Genomic DNA, 23230 nt, shown 5'->3' with positions numbered 1-23230 from the left:
TTATGATACCTATGGAGAACTACAACTACCTCACAAACCCAGCTCTCCCTGGCTAAACTTTTTTTAGCTAAAAAGCTGAAAGTTATCTTCCCACCTAGATGGCAGTTAGAGTGGTCTCCCCTCAATGCTGTTATCAGCACCAAATCCCACTTATACTGAGTAGCATGTTTTCTACAGACATAGAGGCCTCACAAAATCCATATAAACAGTCTGGAAGTTTTCTACCTCAAAAAACAAATTCTGGCAACAAAGTTTCCTCACTTCCTATGCTATCACTTTTTCTGTCTTAACACAATATGGTGTCATGGTACTAGCAGCTGCCTCACTTGGTGCTCAACATTAAGAGGTTAGAATTAGGACTGGTCGGAGTAATGTCAGGAAAATGTGACTAGGTGGGACATGATGCTACATGTCTGCAGCATGATGCCCCAGTGCTAGACATCACTATAAACTGACACGCCACAGATATTGTAGTGATATGACTGATTTTTTTTTAAAGCTACGTTAAAAATCCAAATCACACATGTACACACACACAATTAGGTATCTTTGGTAATGCCTGCACATGTTGCAATGGTGTACTCTTGCATCGCTATGACCATAATAACAAGTGCATGTCTGGTGTGTGACATAGAAAACTGGGATGCATACAGATCAGTTTCTATATTATCTTCACTTAGTGCCTTATTCATAGTCATATATGTGACTCTTTACTGATTTTACCAGTATAAAATGTCATTGGACCTTTTCCTGCGGGTAAAATTGTCTCCAGATGGATATTGTAACATCAGCTTTGATATTGTAACATCTGCTTTGTAAGTTGTTCCTTTTTATGTGCAGGTTTTTGTGTGTAACATAAAAAACTTGTTTATAATACTGTATCCTTCTGCTGTGGTTGGATAAGATCAGGTAAGTTTTCTATACATGGTTTACTCGGTAGCATTCAGCTCATACATGTTACTATAAGTGATGCTTCAGTGATTTCACCTGCATAGGCAATCAAACAAATTGGCCTTCCTATGGGTAAGCTGTTACTACAATTAATTATTCACCTTCCACTTCATGCATGTAATTACAATAAATAAATGGGGAAGAGTTATGAGGTTGCATCTTGAAGGCAATGAAACCACTTTGAACTTGTGTCAGGGGTACCTCTTCAAACACAACCTATGGCAATCACAATCACTACAGATGTGAATGCAGATGACTGGAGGAGCAAGTCTACTACCATGTTAAAATGCCATAGGAGTGTGGCCTCTCGGGATCATTACTTGCATATCTTCTTCCTCAAGATGGCAACCATTTTGAAAGTTTATGTTGGTGGCTAGAGAACCTACACGAGAATGGAGTTCTCATTTCTATACTATAACTTCAACATGGTGACTTACCTCCAAGAGCATATAGGAAACAATTGCTCAGATTTTTGTATTCTTGTCTGGGATTTTCTAAAGTGGTGTCATCAGTGATAATCCAGATTTAAGTTTGATGTATCCTAGGCTGGCTAAGGTATTGACATACTCATTGCTATGCAAGTAGTAACTAATACTTCATCCCTCAGTTTTAACTCAATAGATGTTCAATGGGATTGACCTATCATGGACCTATTGGTGACAGGGTGGAATACCAAAAACCCCAACCTTTGTCTCACCAGTCCTGGACACAAAAGGCCTGGATAATCAATGCTTTTTCTATATATTGGAATGGCCAAATGTATACACGTCAACACCTCCTCTGAACATGATACAGTAATCAACAGAACCTGAATGTCTCCTCATCCTGATTACTTCACTCAAATAGGAATTATTGGACTAACCTCATCAATCTTGCTACAGGATGACCAGGAATTAAACATCCACAATGGCAGGTGTTTCACCCCAACCCAGAGTTACTGAACTAACATGTTGGGTTCTTATTGTATACACCCTTAAGAACAAACACTTCACACAACAGTTGGTTGAGAATTCCTAAGTGAGATGGCCATCCACCTTAGGAGCATACAATTGGAATTTATCATAGGTATTAACTGGTTCAACTGCTCTCCAGAGATTACGTAGTTCACCTATCATACAAGAGGGAGATTATGCCTCATTTTACCTTCAAAAGAGGGGAATGACGATATATCAATGTGGACACTTTTGTCCCAGATAAAATGAGCTGTCTGTTCCACATTCCAGAGTAAAGCCACACCAATGAAGTTACATGTGGCTCACTAAGTTAGGGTAGTTACCACATACATTGCATATGAGTGATACTATTCTCTAACTGTAATTAGCCATGCCATTGGATGGAGATCCAAGCTCACTTTTGCAATTTTTGACTGAGATATTTCATCCTAAAAGGCTCGGTTCGTTCTGGAGGAATCTTTACCCATAGTGCAGAAGGTAACCTTTCCAGGTCATTTGACATCTTCATAAGATGTGGTTTCACAACTTGTGCTGGATTTGTGGGAGGGAAAATGTTTCCCTTTTGAAACTACTCCCTGACATATGGAGTCTATTTCTAGTTTGGTTATCTATAAGCAGTCTCACATACCTTAGGGGACCAGACATTTTTTTTCTAGGGTAAGGGGATGTATCTTCCTCCATTTCTTACCTATTCTAAGGTATTATGATAGGGTAATTTATTTTAAAGAAGAAACCAATTTTGTTCTAGTAAAATATGTTTCTTCATTAATGCTTACCCAAACATAATACATATACAGCCTCCCTGCAGTTACATCCATCTCAAGAGCAGGCCTTTTGCTCGAGTAGTAATTGACGACTTCACAAGTTTTTGTGCCAATCCCAGTACCAAGGGGAGATCACTCTGACTGCCACTTGGGTGGACAGATAACTTTTAGCTTTAAGGGCTGGAGTTTTTAGGTAGTAGTTCTCCTTTGGTGTTATGATTGAGTAAGTATTGTCGAAGAAACAGATTTGACTATAAAAAAATTGGTTTCTCTGGTTACGAAAAAGTTCTGATATAACTTGTCAAATATGTCACTAAGAGTGATAGAAATGATGCCTGCAAAATGATTTGTAAACTTATCTTCAGTCACAGAAACTGGTGTGTTTTCTCGTTTGCAAATAAGTCAAAATATGGTTCAAAATCTGACTGATTTCACCTAATTACATGCAAAACATCTTAAAGCAGCTTTATTCCTCAGGAAATTAAGATATTACACTGAATAATTTGCTAAAGTGGTGATTTCTTAATAGATCTTACAAAATGGCTCTATTTTAAAATGGTTATCCAATTTTCATCAGCAGATTATGAGCATGTGCTGCCCTGAAAAAAAGTGTTTAAGCAATGCCATTGTACTGGTTAAATATTTTGTTTTTTATATTTTTATGTAAGAATATTGATCTTGTTTCAGACATAAATTTTCTCCTGACTTGAATCCGATTTTTCTTGATATATTCTTTTTTTTAATTATCTCCGATCCATTTTTTTAAAAAAATGGTCTGTTTGGTCCCATTCTGCAATGACCCTTGTAATGTATTCATTTGATATATTAGTTAGCCAGCGACTCTCATAAAGAGTATTCTGATTGGTCCAAAGTTTAAATTCATCCAATGAATCTTCGTGTAATGGAAACTGATGGCAATGGAAAAAAGAAGCGTGTTTGCAAAACATGGCATCCTGAGTTGTTGAGAGAGACTATGACATGAGAAGTTTGGATAAAGATTTAAAAAACAGATGGAAATGGGAATGACTGGAGCGAAAAGTCGATGGAAATTTAGTTGGTCAGTTTATAAGAAAACTGAATGCTAGAGGACTGGCATTTTGTGTCCTCTCCTCTACGTTAATTGTGGTTGGAAGAGTTAGGAACGGCACATACAAAAGAAACTGCATGCGGAAACATTGAAGCTCAGAAACCATCTGGACAAAGTGCAATTAATTACTATAAGAAGAAAGATCTCTTGCATGAGAGAACAGATGTAGCTCTCTGTCAGAATATGTGCACTGCATGTTGCTGATACAAGCATCAGCTTGAAAGGAGAAAGGCTCTCATTGAGAAGGAAAAGAAACGATTGCACAGTGAACCAAGAAAAGGAAGGCTAAAAAAATTGCCAAAGCTGCACAAAGAGCTTGACTGGAATATTAACAGGCTGTGTCCATTGGAGAATAAGACCAGTGAATGTATGGGATTATTTGTATATAGTTGATGTACTTGGGTGTTTATTTTACAGATTTATTATGAAATAGATAGCAGTATAATCTATTTGCTGCAAAAATTGAGAAATTATTGTCACTTTATTACAATGTGAACACTGACATGCACATCAAATAACTTAACGCACTAATAGTATTGGAGAACCAGTTCATGTGACAATAACAACTGTGAAATTATTCAAGTTGAAACTTTTTGGTAAGTTTGTTAGTTTTTCAAATGATTATTTTTTTATATATTATGATCATAAGTTGCACCAGGAGCAGTTTTTTATGGTTGTGAAATGCATTTTTGGCCGGGGCCTTTGGCCCACTGGACCCCCCAGATTAGGGGTGCTGCCTCTTGAAACCCTGTTGGGGGAGGACCCTCAAACCCCATTTCAAATTTCAGCTTTTTTTTTAATCATGTCTGATGTTTGTTTCCCACTCACTCACTCCACCCCCACCACCAGGATTCAGCAAACATTGATACCAGAAAAAACATTTATGTTCCACAGTTTCATTTCACAGTATTGTATTTATAATATCACAGGTTAATTAATTCTTATTAAGTTCTCCTTTTTCAAATTCATTTTCCTGGTGTTACACTGTTGTGTTAGTATTTAATTATTTTTCATGAATCCACAACACTGGTTATTGCTGCTGCTTGCTTGTATGCACTGCTTGACTGCACATGGGTCTCATACTGATGACATCGCCAAAGCTGCATGTACATGGCCAATTTAACAGCAGGAAAAAGAGATTTTTCACCTGCAAAGAAATTGTAAAACTATTTTTCATCATGAGTCTGCTGAAAATTAAAGAAATTTAAAGCAACAGTAAAATCTTAAGAGCGTATTGTTTTTTTCTGAAAAGAAAAGAATGCTTCCATGGTGGAGTTTACCTGAAGAATTGGCTTGTACAGTTGAGAATATCTTGTCAAAAAGTTTAGGAACAACAATAAGAGATGATCCAGGCAATATCTTTAAAGAAGATAATACTTAGTCATACATGCCAACTTTCTAATTGAAAATAATGGTATCAATTTATATAAACCTGAATAAAATGGCTGGAAAATGATATTTCAGTATAAAACAAACTGAAATATGTTTTCTATTAAACATTTAGTCCTTGAAATGCTCTATAGTTTTGTAGTACAAGATCCCTCAGTGCTGAATTGATTGAATGAAAATTGCACTTTGCTTTTAAATTGCCTGTATTTTGGTTACTGTTGTAATAGACACACAAGCCCTAATGAATAATGATTTTGTAGTTTGAACATTGTTTAAGGCATTAAGTCAAATACATGTATATAAGTCATCTCGTGTCCAATTATGAGCTTACACATAATCATCTGTGAAGTTCATTATATGTTAAAGTGTTACTTGCTTAGAATATTAAGAAAATATATCCCAACTCAATATAGTTTTGTTTTAGTATGTGGTTGATGTCACATACTAAGCTACTCATTAAAAAATCATCATCAGATTTCTGCACCAAACCCATGCAAAAATAGTTTGAATTTGTTAGATGTGACAGGTTTCCATTTTCTCGTGCAGCTGTTATCAATCAAGTCTGTCCATTTACTCTCTGATATGCATGATCAGGTGCAAAAAATCGATAAAATCCAAAGAAACATTTCCATTGATTATGAACTGGCTGATAATCATAAATAAAAGTGGCTTGAATATTTGCATTAATGGGAATGAAGTGTAATAATTTTCTTTGGATCCTCTGATTTACCACATTTCAAATAGATTGGGTTGTTAAACTTTCTGTATTTAACCTATGAGACTTTTTCATCTTGATTAAATGTTCCAAGACTTACGAAATATAAATTGTGTTGAAATAGCGCCTCCGCAACTGTATATCACAGTAAATCAACAAATAGATAGATAAAATCCTTATTTGACTTACTGTATATCACAGTAAAAAATCAAATAGATAAATAAAATGCTTATTTGATTTAATGTTTTGGTTGGCCTTAAAGGTTTAAATATATTATCAGACTGAAAACTTTATCCAGAAAATCACTAGAGAGAGAGATATGAACTGATTGCTTGAAGGCACCTCCCATTTATGCATGACATGTTAACAGTATAACAGATATCTCATAAATAAAAATCATTATTAGAAAATACATTCACTGTGAGTGCAAATGACAAACTTTTCTTTATCATGGATTACAGAAACTGTTATTACTGTGTAATAGTATGATGTGTATACTATTTACCCCGTAAACTTCAATGCCCATTTGTAGCAAAATGAAACAAATAGAAACCTGTGTGGTGAATAAACACACCTGGTAGTAATCAGTTAACATCAACTTGTTTTTTTAATATCTTCTGGTAGGATATAAAATACAAAACCTTTTTTTATTATAAATCAAGCCAACCCCAGAAGCCTACCTTTGTGCATGTTTTGCTTTATATACAAAGTCAGCTAACACAGGGAAGCCAATTTTGGATGGAAGAGGTTGAATGGGCAATTAATAATATGTCTTGTTGGGATCCGTTAGTCTCAAGAGACGATGGAACTGCGCCCATGAGAGATGTCCCGGTTGGTGGTTGTGCAGCGTCTGCTGTGGCTAAGTAGTCCAATGCGGGAGTGGCAGTCCCTGCTGCACTTGCTGCACTTGAAAGTTGTGTCATGTGTTGGTTGGAGCTGCTTCTTCTTCCTCTGCGATTGTCTTTCATCAGCTAGCAAGCATTGCTTGTCCTCTCCGGCTTTCAGACCAGTGATCAGAGCATGTCGCCAGCTTGATCTGTCTAGAGCGAGCTCTTCCCAGGTGTTGACATCGATATCAAGGGCTTTCATGTCATGCTTACAGACATCCTTGAAGCGGAGATGTGGCTGTCCGATCGACCTTTTGACAGAGGCGAGTTCCGAATAAAGAATGTCTTTGGGGATCCGTCCGTCAACCATCCGATGTACATGGCCCAGCCATCTGATGCGGCGTTGGCGGAGGAGTGTGACCATGCTAGGAATCTTGGCACGCTCGAGCACCTTGTTGTTTGTTACTCGATTGCTCCAGGTGATCCTGAGTATGCGTCGGAGGCATCGCATGTAAAAGGCTCTCAGTCTTTTCTCTTGTGAGGCGTACAGAGTCCAGGTTTCACTGGCATACATGAGAGTGCTTAACATGCATCGACAGTACACGGTGATCTTAGTGTTCGTGGTCAGCATGCTGTTGTTCCACACTCTCTGCAACAACCTGGAGAGAGTTGTTGATGCCTTTCCAATCTGCTTGTTGAGCTCAGCATCGAGCGAGAGGTTGTTGGTGATGGTAGAGCCAAGGTACATGAACTGACTCACCACCTCAAGTTCGTAGTTGTTGATGATGATGCTTGGGGGGTCCGAGTCCTGAACCATCACGTTTGTTTTCTTTAGGCTTATGCTTAACCCAAACTCATCGCATGCTTTAGCAAAGCGGGCCATCAGGCGCTGAAGCTCAGCTTCTGTGTGGGTCGCTAGAGCAGCATTATCTGCGAAGAGCATGTCCCTGATGGTTACTTCACGCACTTTGCTCTTTGTCTTCAGTCGTGCCAGGTTGAACAGTTTGATGTCTGATCGTGTGTGCAGGTAATTCCCTTCTGTGGACGTCCCAAAGGCATGCTTGAGCAGGACTGCAAAGAAGATGCCGAAGAGCGTGGGGGCAAGGACACAGCCCTGTTTAACTACACTGCGGATGTCAAAGGGGTCGGATGTTGAGCCATCGTACTGCACTGTGCCTTTCATGTCATTATGGAAGGACTGGATTATGCTTAGCAGCTTTGGAGGGCAACCAATTTTTGCCAGGATTATGAAGAGTCCGTCTCTGCTGACCAGATCGAATGCCTTGGTGAGGTCTATAAAGACCAGAAAGAGGGGTCTGTGTTGTTCTCTGCATTTTTCATACAGTTGCCTGATAGAGAAAATCATGTCGATTGTGGACCTTTCTGCACGGAACCCACACTGCGACTCTGGGTAAACTCTGTCAGCAAGCGTCTGCAGTCTGTTCAGGATGACGCGTGCAAAAACTTTACCCACGATGCTGAGAAGTGATATGCCCCATTAGTTGTTGCAGTTGCTTCTGTTGCCCTTGTTCTTGTACATGGTTATGATGTTAGCATCTCTCATGTCCTGAGGCACTGCACCCTCATCCCAGCACTGGCAGAGGAGGTCGTTCAGGTGTGTGAGCAGCACGCTACATCCACACTTGATGAGTTCTGCTGTGATGCCATCCTTCCCTGGGGCTTTACCTAGGGACAGTTTCTATAAGGCCTTCTTTAGTTTGTCTACAGTAGGTTTCTCATCCAGTTCGGCCATGAGAGGGAGGTTTTCAATGGCGGTGAGGGAATCATTGGTCACATGGTTCTCTTTGGAGTACAGTTCGGAGTAGTATTCCACCCAACGCTCCATCTGCTTGCCCTTGTTGTGGATGGTATCGCCTGTGGCAGACTTCAGTGGTGCTGTCAGTTTCTTTGTGGGACCCATTGCTTTCTTTATGCCATCGTACATGCCTCTTATGTTTCCAATATCTGCTGCTGACTGGATACTCTGACAGAGCTGAAGCCAGTATTCATTGGCACACTGCCGTGCTAATCTCTGCACTTTGCTTCTAGTGGACCTGTATGCCTGTAGTGTCTTCTGACAGGGGGATCGTTTGTATTGCAGGTGAGCACTGTGACGCTCTTCTATGGCTGGCATGAGTGTGGCAGAGTTAGCCTCAAACCAGTCATTGTTCTTTGATTGCTTCTTACCAAAGATCCATGTGACTGTGTATCTGTGGATGATCTTAGTGTGGGAGGGTAAGTGCTGATCAGGTTGACAGGCCTGTTTGAGGTGTGGAGGTGGAGGGATAGCAGTCTTCCATCTCCTTGTTGGCAGGGCTTTATCATCCCCAGCAGAGTGTTTCTGACAGTGAATCCAACACCAAACTCTCTGACTTCATCTGCACTCTGTCCTTGCCAGAAGAATGTGTAGTTCTTTTCTCTGAGGGACCCAGAATCTGGTAGTCGTGTCTCCTGTAGTGAGGCGATGTTGACCTGGAGCCTTGCAAGTTCGTTGTTGATGACTGAAGTCTTACGAACATCACTGATTGTCTGGAGATCATCTGAAAGCCCAGTCAGCATGGTCCGGACATTCCAAATAGCTGCCAACCCTCACGAATTTGGTGTGAATTTCATGACTTTTTCAGCGATTCACGGATTCATGCCGCAAGACAAAAATTCACGAATTCTCCAATCCTCAATTATTTTAAATCTTTATAAAATAACCGATTTCCCGTTAAGCGCTAGTATTGATATTCGCAGTTGCCGAAACGGTTCGGTACTGCTGGTCACGATATTAGTAGGTCTACAGCCAATTAATACAGTTGTCCCGGTAGCAAGCATTTTAGCCTATTTGAATCTACATGTATAAGAGTAGTTTTACAAATGCTTTTGAGAGAAACTGGGGCCTAACCGGAATTTTGCTCTGCGCATGTGTCACCAACACTGATTTGAGTTACGGTTCAGCATCGCATGTAAGATTTTGAAAATGTCTTCACCACCAAGGAAAAAGAAATGTATTACTCAAAAAGTGAAGTTTGATTTGGAATATATCAAAAATTGGCCATGTATTCTGCCATTAAACATTGATATTCATCATGCTTTTTTGCACTCAGTGTGCCATCGCAAAGACTATGTGAGGAAGCACGTCGGTTGCAAAAAACACATAGAAGTTGGGAAAATTAAGAATTCGCAGATTTCAGCTCTGGAATATTTTAAGCCATTGGCAGAAGACCTGCAGGCTACCAACGCTGAAGCATTATTTGTGAGTTTTCTTGTCAAAAACAATCTACCTTTATCAGCTGGAGACCATGCTAAACATTTGTTCTGACAAATGTTCCCGGACTCGAAAATCGCTTCCAAATTTTCCTGTAGAACCATAAAGTGCTGCAGCTCCTGTGCATTCCCCACAGCAACAGTGACAGCGAAGGAGTATTTTCTCTAGTGAGGGGAAAAAAAAGACAGACTTTAGGGCCTCCTTAGCTGCAGAAAATGTGTCAGCAACTTTAGTCACCAAGATCAACCAGCAGGCAAGAAGTCTGAACTGTTTAGAAAACAAATTTACGATCAAGCAGTTGAGGAAGTTCAAGTCTGCCACAGTATCATGTCTTGATAAATAAATATTTCTGCATATATGTAGAGTTTTAGTTTTATATTGCGAACTTGATATAATGTAGTATTGATGGTCAGAGTGGATGGAATTATTGTCATGGTATTTTTCACTAATTCTTGTACAAATTCACAACTTTTTATCCCTATTTTCACTAATTGTGAACCTGGAAGGTTGGCAGCTATGATTCCAGGTACCTAGCTTGAGGATTGAAGTCTTCTGTTTTATTTTTATTTTGTTATTTCTTGGTGCAGTAGTTGCAGTCCACTTGTCAGGTACTCGCGTACCTTAAGCCTTACACACCCAGCATGGCAGGCGAACTGTGGCTGGACAGCACCTTATTGGCTGGGGGCTGCCCAGTTTGAGGCAGGCGGTAGCTGTCCAGTGAAACATGTTGGTCTCTCCCACCATCAGAAGCAACCCCTGGCATCTGGCTCTATGCCAATCGAGCGGTGGCTTATAGCCAGTAAACTGCTGCTTCTCGTGTTGTGTCGATGCTATGGAGTGAAGCTGGAGTGTCCTCTCCAGGGCACAAGCCTGGGCAGGGTGATATGGAGAATCAACTGTTGCCCATGCAGATGATCCCCCCTCTCCATGCAGCTGATGGATCCAAGGGAAAGGACAAGCCGATATGTCATGGCACCAGCTGCGTCACAGGAGTTGCCGAGATGACACTGAAATCAATGCCAAGTCGCCTTAGGGACTCTGTCTCTGGATTTTCTGTTGGGGTTTACTCCCTTAGCCTTTCCCACGAGAGGGTATAGTCGCAAGGCAGTGAAGGTTTGAAATCGGAGTTTGCCTTCTCCTAGATGGGCCACCACCCAAGGTTAACGAGCCCCATCTGCCCGAAGCATCTGGTTTTGAAGTGCCAGAAGCTTGCCTGTCATCCCTTCTCCAGTCAGTTTAAACAGGTTCCGCCACTCGTGAAGGTCTGGAGCTGGATTTGGTTGTCAGAGGTTCTATCAGACGCAAGCCATTGGGAGATTTCCAAGGGAAGTGGGTGCTTATCTCCCACATCTGCCCCCGGCGATGACAACCCTTGAAACCTAATAATATGTATAGCTTGAAATATTTAAGTAGAGTACCAGCATGCGTGTTTGTTTGTTCAGCAGTACTTGGATTATGTCAGTGGCCATTTCTGTGCTTTCATCCTTAAATCTGTCTCTCTCTGTAATACATATACTATATTCTTTCTCTTTTCTCTCATGTGACATTTTATGTAAATACTTCAGGTTTAAGTGCCTGTCTTGGTCACTACATACTTCTTGGTTGGCCTGGTCTGAAAATGTCCACGTATTTTAACACTTATTTTGTCACATGTACTTCATGGTGTGGTTATATAATTCACATTTAGAGGTGTGTTTAATCATATTTTTGAAATGACACAAATATCAGAAATGGCCAGTGTCACATGCATACATGACCTGCATGACATGTACCTTACATCTTTGCATTAAATCTGGTGACTCTTAAAAGAACATGTAAAATGTAGAGGAAAAAGGTTACTGTTACTTAGCACATACATTAACCATAAGAAATAAGATACAGCATCAGCCTCCTAATCCAGAGGTTGTGGGTTTGATACCCTCCCAGACAAGCCCATGTTGGATGCAACATTGTATCCTTGAGAAGGACCTTATCTCCTTCCCATTTCCTTCACAAGATTTGGCCTGTAATATGTTTAAAGTACTGCTAAAACTTAAAACCCAACCAGGCACATATAAGTTACAGTAAGTACACATCAGATGCATTATCTTGACTATAATGTTGCGAGGAATGATTACATTGCAATGAGTAGAGAAATCAGTATAAAAATTTTGAAAACCTTTTTCTTAAATCTGTAATATTAAATAAAATAGCAGGGGTGTGTGTGTGTAAATCCAACAAAGTATGAAGTATCCATTTACAAATTAACACATCAAGGGTGACGAGTTCGACAATCAATGTGTAGTGTGCGGATACTCATTTGGTGCAAATATGATTCCATTATTTTCCACACAGAAGTAAAGAAATATTTGGTTGCGGTGAGTAAGGTCTGTGATTAAATCATTGTTATACCAATAATAATGAGTGATTCTGCACTGACTGTGCAATCTGGTACAGCTAAACTAGCTTGACAACGATAAGAGGCAATTAAAAAATATCTCCCCATCTGTGATAGCGTCAAGCAACAACTACAACAACACCATGAAGCTCAAGTGGAATTTGCAGAAGATGCGACAGAATTATTTAAACGAGTTACAGAGACTACTAAAGGTTTTCTTCCATCACTAGAAGAAACTGCTAAAGCAACTGGTAAAATTGCAAGAGTGAACTAAAAATACCAGATAGATTCTTTGAGAGATAGCTGATACTCAAACACAGTTATTAGAGGGTATTGACCAAGCTCTTGTTGAGAGCGACACAGTTATGGATAGTATACCAGAACCAGAAACAGAAGATCAACCACCAAAAGTCAAAGTTGATATGATTGATAAATTTATCAAGGAAGGTATTACAGATATCAAATCAGACCAAATAGTTCATGTTGCTGCATTTGGGTTTGGTAAAAAAAAAGACCTATATGTCAAACCTGAATGTGTTGAAAGTATAAAAAGTTGTGATAATTGGCGCAGATATGTGTAATGCATTGCCTTCAATGCTTTACAAGTTAGAAGTGACAATGTAGATTTTACCCATTTTAACCAGGCAGTAGATGAGTATACTGAACGAGTAAAACAGGAAAAGAAACAATTAGCAGCAAAAAATGATTTCTGGAGAAAGAAAATATCCCTGAAATCAGCGGCTTTAAACAAATTGTCACCGACAGAATGTCAACTGAAACACTTCATTGATGCCAAACGATTAAAGAGCGGCATATGACTTGATCTTTCTGCGTCTGCCATTAAGGACCTAGCAAAAACAGGTGTTATATTTCCACTTCTTGCAGCTATACCAGCATCAATAGCTGCTGCAGCTGCAGCTGTTGCAAAACCAGCTGCACTCTGTGCAGTTGGAACAGCAGCTGGTATGACACTTGAAAAAACATAAAGTGCAGCAATTCCACAAGCAGAACGGGTATACGATTACCAGGGACTTTCCAACATGGTATGGCCAAGGCTTAAGACTACCTGGAATTCCTTTCTGAAAATCCCGATGTCCAATTTTGATTTTCCTAATGCTACTCATCAATTAAAAATTTTAAAAAATTTAGTTTTTTATGTGTGATCAACAGCCGGACCGACCAAATAATCAGGAGACAGGTATTATTAATCTTGATGGTCATTCTGGCCCATGTACTCACTGGGTTGCATATGCTGTTGATCCTCGTGGTGTTGTTTATTATGATTCATATGTGCTAGCCCCACATTGATTTCTCATGTATGTTGGTAGAATTCAAGCAATCCCACTCTGGTATTCAACATTACCAACACAGACATTAAGAGATCCACCTATATGTGGTCCTGAATCACTTGCTCTACTCAATGCTATATAGAGATCATCAGATCCACCTCAAAAAGTTGAACACGTCTACACAATTGTGAGGTCGCTAGCAACCCAGGCATAACCGTCATTTTAAATAACCACTTAGAGTGTAAAGCACTTCATATAATGACTGGTATTTACGGAAGATCCTCTATCAGAGATAAGGGGGAAAAAAATAGATGACATTGATCTATCAGTATATGCAACTGAAGATGATCTTGCTTATCTTATGAGCCTCGCTGTTGTTGATCCAGATGAAGTTGTTATTTTTCGGGATAGGTACGACAGGTTAAAGATGAGCAATATTTAGTGGATTGATATTATCCTTAGAGTTATTAGTACTACAGTGGATAACTTTCCTGTATTCCTGTATTTACTGACAGCGGGTGAATCAGAGACCCAAGTGTATCAATCGCAACTATCAGAAATGAAATTTTAAAAAGTGCTGCTGATCATTTACGATCCACTGGTGATACAATGACAGGTGAACTCAGTATGAATGGAAATAAAATTGTTGTTTTGAGAGAAGCAACAAATGATGAAGAAGCCACAACAAAGAAATATGTGGATGATATTGTTTGCAGTAGTCATTGACAAACTAGCCACATTATGCGCTGATTATGACTTTCACGTGAATATGTTTACAAATCTTTGTAAAAACATTCAGAAACTTGATAAAATCACTGATGATTTCTTTGGAAATCTGATGGTTGTTGACGTGAGACTAACTGAAATTAATACAAAACTCAGCGATATTAAAACAGCTATGTCAAACGTTGAAACAATTAATAAACAACTCAGTGTTATCCGAGATACAAGATCTGAGTCAAACATCGGAGTAATAGTGCAACAAGATATTGAAGATGCTAAAAAGAAACTCGTAGATATATTCAGTGGAATACCTAACATCGTTGAAAAATCAGCAGTCAAATCAAGTATTGGAATGCTTTGCATTCCAAACAAGACTGATCAACGTGGTATACACAGTAGCATCAGCATCAGCAACATGGTCACAGCAAAATAACACCCTCAAACATACTGCCGAAGTCACTGGTGTGTACAGGCTATCCATATTTAGCGCTGAAAAATTTAGGATATTTACCATATATCTATGGTGTCATTCAACCAGTAATCTTTCTGGAACCATGTCTATTGTGTTAAAAAAGGCATTTGAGGAAATGTTTATACTTGAACTAGCTGATAAATAATTAACCACAGCGACATACTGGTCAGGTGGTGTCTGGAATTTGTCGCAAAAAAATGCCTCAATTGATTACTTAAAATTTTCATCGACGAATATCAGGTAAAACAAATCTGAAAGATCATAACATTGTATCAATGCATTTTTAATCCAAAAGAATAAGAATCCTGTAAAATATTATAACTATTTCTTAATACACTGTTATTAATGTTGTTGTTGTTGTTGTTGTGGGGTTTAACGCCATTTTTCAGCACGATAGGCTATACATGGCGGCCAGTATTAATGGTGGAGGAAGAACCCGGAAAACCCCGGAAAGAACCACCGACCCACGAGAAGCTACTGGCAGGCTTTCTCACATGCCCACATTGGCTGAATCTTAGACTCGAACTTCCGCAATCAGAGGTGAGATGGCAGTGATCCGTAACGAAGAGCGCTTTAGACCACTCGGCCACTCGGGGCCCCTCTGTTATTAATACATTAACCCCTGGTGACGAGTTTAAATGGCCTACTGCCGAGCTCTGTAGCGTCAAGGTCATGTATGATACACTAAAGTGGGTGGTGTTATAGCAAGGTAGACAGATGTAGCTCTATAATGATACCAAATAATCTGGAAGTTCTAGTTGCACTACAAAATACAGAGGGAAAACCTCATTTTTTTACCCAATTTTTTTCCACCCAAAATTTGCCCGTGGTCAGAATCCAATATTGTTCCCGAAATTTAGACTTTTTGGTCTCAGATCTAAGGTAGACTGGTATGAACTGCAAACAGACAGATGAACCTTTGCAAAAAGTAGGATAAGATAGGCATTTGGAATAAAGAGTGGTCTCAATACGAAAATAATGGGTCCGTTAAGCAAAAAAAGAAAAGAACTCCAACTTTGACCCTTCTGCTCATGCGCAAGCCAAATAGCCAATGAAAAACGATGTTTTTAACACAAGTAGACATTATGTTATTGGAAAATAACCTGGAAGTTGATTTATTAGGATTTATTCAGAAATAGCTTTCAAAATGTGTTTCCTGCTTGAATTTCAGGTAAAAATGACAAAAACACTCGTGGGTTAATGTGTTAATGAAACACTATGTATATACACTAATTACAGCACAGTATTAAATCTCACATATTTTGAGACAAAGTCACTGTATCAACATTGTGTCAATCAAGTCTCATGGCACTCACAAATGCTTCTCAGATAAATAAACCCCAAATTGCTGAATTAAGCAACTCCAGATTTCTCAAAACCACTGATAATTAGGTTCAATCTTTCACTCTCCACTGTGCACCACTCCGATGGCCTAGTGATTTGAGCGTCTGCATCGGAAACGGGAGGTCGTGGGTTCAATTCCTGGCCGAGTCATACCAGAGACTTATAAATATGGTACTAACAGCTAACAAGCTTGGCGTTCAGCATTAAGAGGTTAGTGTTAGGACTGGTCAGCCTGGTGTCAGGATAATGTGACTGGGTGTTACATCATGCTACATGTCTGCAGCATGCATGAGCTGTAATTATCCGTTCTTTTTGGGGGGCAACCAGAGAGATGGCCCCCCCCCCACTTATCCCAAAAAAAGGAAAGTGTTTATATGTATGTGTTTTCCCCCAGGTGTGTTGTATATTTTTTTTAAGAAAAGAATTCCAATCAAAAATTTATTTTAAAATAATTTTTGATGAGGTATTTGTTGGATTTCCTAGTGTTTTCTACAGGGTAGTTCTTCCGAGCTGGTTTCTGTCACCTTACTCAAAGTCCCATCCCTGATTTTCTAGTTGACCTTGGCTAGAGATCACCTATATCCCGTGTGTGCTATGTGTATATTGCTATATGTATGTGTGCTATATATAGTTTTCTTTGTAGGGATAGCCAGTTATTTCAAATTTTAACCCAGTTGTCTTGCAATCTTATATTTTATTAATGGTTATATTTATTTCAAATTTGGAATTTTGGCGAAGAAACAGTGGACTATTAGTTTTGAAAAAAAAAAGAAACTATTGTTTCATGTGTGTGTTGGTCTGTGTCTTTCTTCGCTTAGATTAATATGATTAGGTTGGTTGGGCTCAGGCAGGGGTCCACACTTTCTTTATTTACTGTATTTCTCCCTGCTCGAGTTAGTCCGCCATTATTTAAGATTATGTTCCCAAAAAAACCAAAAGGTATTTTTTTAATTTATTTCCCGCTAAATGGGGATAGATACACTGTACGGGAGCTGTATAACAGAGACAGAGTGAATTAGGTTGAGAGTATATATGAGCAGTTATTTCTTTGTGTTGTATACCTGAGTTTCCCACCTGGGGTGATTTCCAAAACTTCTTCCTGGGCCTGTTCGCTTCGCGCAGCGCCATGTGATGTAGCCCCGTGATGTTATTATCTTGTACTTCCCCCATTAGGGATCCCTATCCCTCCCTGTTTTTCTCATTTCCTATACCCATTAAGAATGAGAGAAAGATGAAAAGAAAAAAAAATTCTTTAGGTTTTATAAGTTATATGACTTAAAGATTTGAGAGTCATAATAAGAATTTGTGTGTGGGATATTTCTACAAATATTCAGTTTTAGGAAGTTATATGACTGGGAGATTTGTATATTTACTTGTCAAATGTTTGAAATTTAATTGCGATTAAAAGATTAAATTTTTTTAATTTTTATTTTAATTTTATTTCCCGATCACTATGATCTGGCCACAGGCTCTCATTGTGTCTACAGTATAATCAGTTATTTTATATAGTGTTTCTTTGTCAAATCTCCCATCTAAGTATAGTAAGTTTTCTTTTTTATATCTGTCGTTCTTACTAATTTTCTCTATAACTCTGAGTCTTTCTACTTTTCTTTTCTCACACTGAGTGATAACATGATGTTTGCTAAAAATAGCTTTTTTACACAGTGGACAATTTGGCGGTACTCGGACCATATGCCATCACACTGCAACCTCTCCCGTCAACCATGCATCATGCATGTATTTGAAGCAGATGCTTAGTATTTGAAGGGAGCCTGGTTTAACCCAGTGCCCCCATGCTCTTTCGCAATTAATATATAGCTTATCTTCATCTACTTTATTTTTGTACTTTTTTGTAGTTATTTCCCTTATCCATTTGTATGTAAGTTTATCATCTAGTTCCCATAGCTCTTTATTATCTCTATACATCTGTAGTAGTTCTTTAATATATCTAAATCTTCTAGGTACTTTTAGTTTTTTTACAAGTTTATTATTTTGATGAATGTCTTTTCTGTTTCTCAATATACATATATCCCTTCCCAAGGGTATTCTGGCTCTGTATTTTTTAAAATCTATCTAGAATATTAGCATGCTTAATTAACATTGGATTCGGTATTGCTAGTCCTCCTTTTTCCCTTGCTTTATATAAAGTTTGTTTTTTTACATATTCTGTTTTAAAATCCCAAATATAGTTAATGATGGGATTATACATTTTTTGCAGTGTTGTATTATTAATGTCGTTTGACTTTAGTATATAATTAATATTTGTATATATGTATGTTTTGGCCACTTGGCCCATTCCATGAGGCAGAGTTGAATAAGTGCCCAGATGTTCACATGTTTGTCAATTTTTTCTCTCATTTCCTTACAGTTTGCTTTCTCTTCTCCTTTTCCGAAATATATATGTAGTGCTTTGATTTTCTTCTAGATCTAATGGGGGTGGGGTAAGTAAGGGTGATTTCCCCTCCAGTTTCCTATTTTTAGTGTTTCCATTTTTTCATGGTTGATTTTTGAACCTGAGGCCTTTCCAAATTTGACAAATTCCTGTATCAAGTATTTATAGGAATTAGCGTCTTTTATGATGTTTATGCAGTCATCAGCGTGTTGTAACATCTTTATTTCCTCTTTTATGTTTGGAACTTTTATGCCTTCAATCCTTGTATTTTGTCTTATTTTTATACTTTGTATTTCTATTGCTATTACATATAATAGCATAGATAGTGGGCATCCTTGCCACACTGATCTTTGGATTTCAAATTGCTCAGTACTAGCTCCGTTGACCTGCACTTTAGAAGTTATTTTGTTATACAGGATTTTGGTCCATTTTTGGAAATTGTTTCCAAATTTTTCTAGCGCATTTTGTATGTAGTTATGCTCTAATCTGTCGAAAGCTTTTTCCTGGTCAAAAAGTACCATGGCACCTTTTTGACCACATTCATTTATATAATCTATAATTGTTCTTATACTTAACATATTGTTTTGAATATCTCTACCTTTCGGTCCACAAGACTGATTTTTATTAATTATTTTGTTCATCTCCTTTTTAAGTCTTTCTGCTAGTAGTTTACTTAGTATTTTATGGTCAGTATTTAGGAGAGTGATGGGTCTCCAATTGTTTAGGTCTTCTCTATGACCCTTCCCTTTATATATTAATTTAATTATTCCTTCCCTCATACTTTTTGTCATGGTTTCATTTCTTAGTAAAATAATGTTGAACAACCATTCAAGAATGGACGACAACTCACCACTGAATTTTTGATAGAATTCTGCGGTGAGTCCATCTCCATCTGGGGATTTCCTTTTGGTTAGCATCTTGATTGTATTTAAAATGTCTTCCGTCGAGGTGAGTTCATCACACAAGTCTTTGTGTTCTGACAATATACCTCGCATTCAATTTCTTGCAAATAATCATCAATTGATTTATCTTCTATTTCTTCTGTTTTGTATAAACCAGTGTAGTAGTTTTTAATGTGATTCAAGATTTTACCTTTGACCGTTGCTATCTCATTATATTTTCAAACTTTAAATACACTCCTGCCCCTTTTTAATTCTTCTCTTCTATAGAATCTGTCTGCTGTTTTTTGTATACACTTGTAAAATTTCCTGCTCTTATCTCTCTACCTTTTCCTTCTTCTTCCATTATCCATTCAGCTGGGGAGGGGGGGGCGGTCTCAGTTGAATTTTACCACTATTAAGCCACTGGGTTAATGTCATGATCATCAGAAAGTACTGATGGTGCAGCTTGATGGACAGTGGTTTAAGTAAGAGCTCATTCATATGTACTTTAATAACCGAAATGGACTAGTGTTGCTGGCTGTGTCGGCTTCCTTTTGATATTGAACACTCAAATAAAAACATGCCTAAAGTGATTGATCTTGACAGGTGTTTTATTTGTGCTCATACAAGTGGTAGTTTTGCTTTAAACATTAAAGTGACCACCATTTGCATCGATATAGTGTTATTCTTTTGTATTATTTATTTTAGGTATTTGTAGAGGTTAAACTATGAAATTAAATACCTACTAATATGCAAATTTTGCCAGCCAAAGCCATGAATTTAAGTACCCACGAAAATGCGTTTTTTTTATAGAAAAAAAAAACATGAAAATTTAGTCCAATGAGAATAAATGATACTACAGTAATAAGGAAAAAATTAACTGGTTATCAGCAAAATGGCCAACAAAAAAATAAATGAGTTTGATCTTTATTGATTTTATTATGCATGGCTCGAATTTAACACAAATTTCTTTGTAGCCAGAAGGACTAGTATATTGCGAAATTTGCTATTCCTGCCAAATCTTTACTAGTCCTGTTCACAAAACAATGTCACACAGCTTTCATGTATGTTTACTGACACTGAAACAGGAACAAAAGATCACTGAGCTTGCAGTAACACAGTAATGTTGTGGCAGTATTCAACTAATAATCCAAGACAATTTACCGTGGACCGAATTAATAATAGTCTTGGCCTCACATGTAAAAATGTGATGCTGACCTGTCTTGATTGTAATCGGCGTCAAGGAGCTGGTGCATTGATTTGCTAGCGAATCATTCTTCACAGAATTGAAGGCAGTTGTAATTGTGTATTATCAGGAATTACTTGTAATTGTTCACAGACAAATCCACGTTGAGGGGTAGTTGAATCTAATAGGTAAATTGGATGCATGCCTGTAGATCTTACCACGCTGGAAATTTTATGTGTGGTCACACTCCAAATAAGATCAGTTGCTCTTTTTTAACCACCTTTAAGTTCACCAGGTTCATAAAAATACCTGATAGTCATGTTACAGATTAAAAATTGTTGTGAGGAAGAGTCACATTGATTGATTTGTATGCATTTCTTTGCAATCGCATTGATGGGTTTCATAAAAATTTCACAAGTAACTTCATTGTTTAGTGCAGCTATCTCACTTGAAAGTCTTGTAACTTGTTCATGAGATCTCGTCTGTGGAAATTTCCTGAGCATGCTGATTTCCAAATAATTGCTCAGCAAGTGTTCAATTACATCATTCAACGATTGTCTGACTGTGATGTAACGTGGTGTACCTTCATCTGATTTTGACATTATGTTGCTTCAAATGACATTACTGCACCAAGAAATTTTTAGCCTGGATCAACCTGTAGCAAATGTGGCCGTCGCAGCGGTCCTCATTGATAAATTGGTTCGAACACAGATGCAACTTCAGTTGCTGTTTTACTTGATAGTGGCTCTGCTTCTTTATATCTACTTGCAACATCGACGACAGTTAATGCATATTTGTATGTGTGCATGTGACTTCTACTTGTTTTAATAGTGTTATGTGATAAAAATAAAATATCTGCCTTATGGACTTTACTGGGGGTATTCAATCTTTCTAGGTATGGTAGATAAATTTGCCATATTACTTGTCTGGATAACTAATAGCTGCTCTGCCCCTCCAGTATCCTCTTGGTCTGTATTAAATAGATTCCATTATTATAATTATCAGTGATTAATTGCCAACCACTATTTTACCTTTCATCGCAGATCTTGTCAGTCAGTTGGCCAGAGATTGTCGCAGATATATTTTTTTACAGCTTTAGCATATGAATCAATTTCAAGTCTGCAGTATGTCATTGTTGCAGATCTTTACATCGATATGAACATGGCACGCTTGATCAGCTGCATTTATTGGTTGTTCTCCAGGTAGGTTGTGGTTGATCTTTCTCACTGAGTCAGATATCAAGTCAGGTTCCAGGACCACAATAGTTATATTCTGGAAGATGTTTTTCACCACGATACATATCCCTTGGAGTCCCTGGTAATTTCCTCAGTGAGGCAGCAATATCACCCCCATCCCAACTTAAATGTGAATGGGAAACAAATTTGTATTTTTTTTGTACCACATTTCATGCACTTACCTGTGATTGCTCACTTGTTATTCCTCCTATTTATTGGTTTTAATCCACTGGTATCAGTTGGTGCTCTGGCTCAAACACAATAAACTTATATATTTTTGTATATTTCTATAACATGAATATCATTGACTTCTCAGCAACACAAGAGCAAGAGCCAGTCAGGCATCATCCAGCATTACCAAATTCTATCTGGGCAATTATCATAAGTTCTATTGGATCTGGGAAGACTCGATTGCTACTTAACCTGATAATGAGATGGCTTAAGTGGGACAAGCTTTATTTAGTTGCACCATCTGTAGATGATCAGTGATGTTGTAATGTTCTGAAAGATTTTAATGAAACTGCTTAAGAGTTAAATCGGACATGATTTTTCTCCGTTTTAAAGCGGAATTCTGCTTTTCTCCTGACTTGAATCAGATTTTTCTTGATATAGTCTTTTTTTTATATCATCTCGGATCCTGGTTTTTTAAAAAATGTCTGTCTGCTCCTATTCTGCAACGACCGTTCAGAATTATTCATTCTATATATTAGTATGCAGATGACTCGCGTAAAGAGTATTCTGATTGGTCAAAGGTTTAAATTCAATCCAAAGAATCTTCGTGCAATGGAAACTGATGACAATGGAAAGAAGAAGCATGCTTGCAAAACATGGTGTCTCAAGTTGTTGAGAGAGACCATGACATGAAAAGTTTAGATAAATGTTTAAAAACCTTATGGGAATGGCTGGAGTGAAAAGTTGACAGAAATTTAGTTGATCAGTTTATAAGAAAACTGAATGCTATAGGACTGGCATTTTGTGACCTCTGCAAGAATGATCTGAATTTCGGTAATTGCGGTTGGAAGAGTTCAGAACAGTACCTGCAGAAGAAGCTGCATATGGAAAAATCAAAGCTCAGAAGGCAACTGGAAAAAGTGCAATTAATTACCATAAGAAGAAAGATTTCTTGCATGAGGGAACAGATGTAGCCATCTGTCAGAATATGCGCACTGCATGTCACCAGTATAAGCACCAGCATGAAAGGAAAAAGGCTCTGATTGGGTGTTTATTTTACAGATTTGTCATGAAAAGAGAAAAGTATAATATATTTGCTGCAAAAATTGAGAAATTATTGCATCTTAATTGCGATGTGAACACTAGCATGCACATGAAATAACTTCATCATCAATAGTAATAGAGAACAAATTCATGTGACTATAAATATTGTGAAATTAT

General features: G+C 38.0%; 1 protein-coding gene across 1 annotated transcript in view; it reads left to right on the top strand.

The window, feature by feature from the left end:
* The window catches only part of LOC149805764 (N-alpha-acetyltransferase 20-like), a 46350-nt gene that overhangs the window by 21647 nt on the left and 1473 nt on the right, over positions 1 to 23230 (top strand). The gene's annotated exons all lie outside the window — the stretch shown is intronic.

Source organism: Sinohyriopsis cumingii, chromosome 2 (genome assembly GCF_028554795.1).
Source record: "Sinohyriopsis cumingii isolate HCF-2022 chromosome 2, ASM2855479v2, whole genome shotgun sequence".
NCBI classification, from domain to species: domain Eukaryota; kingdom Metazoa; phylum Mollusca; class Bivalvia; order Unionida; family Unionidae; genus Sinohyriopsis; species Sinohyriopsis cumingii.
Note: the sequence above shows the minus strand (reverse complement) of the source record. Positions and strands in the feature narration are given on the sequence as shown.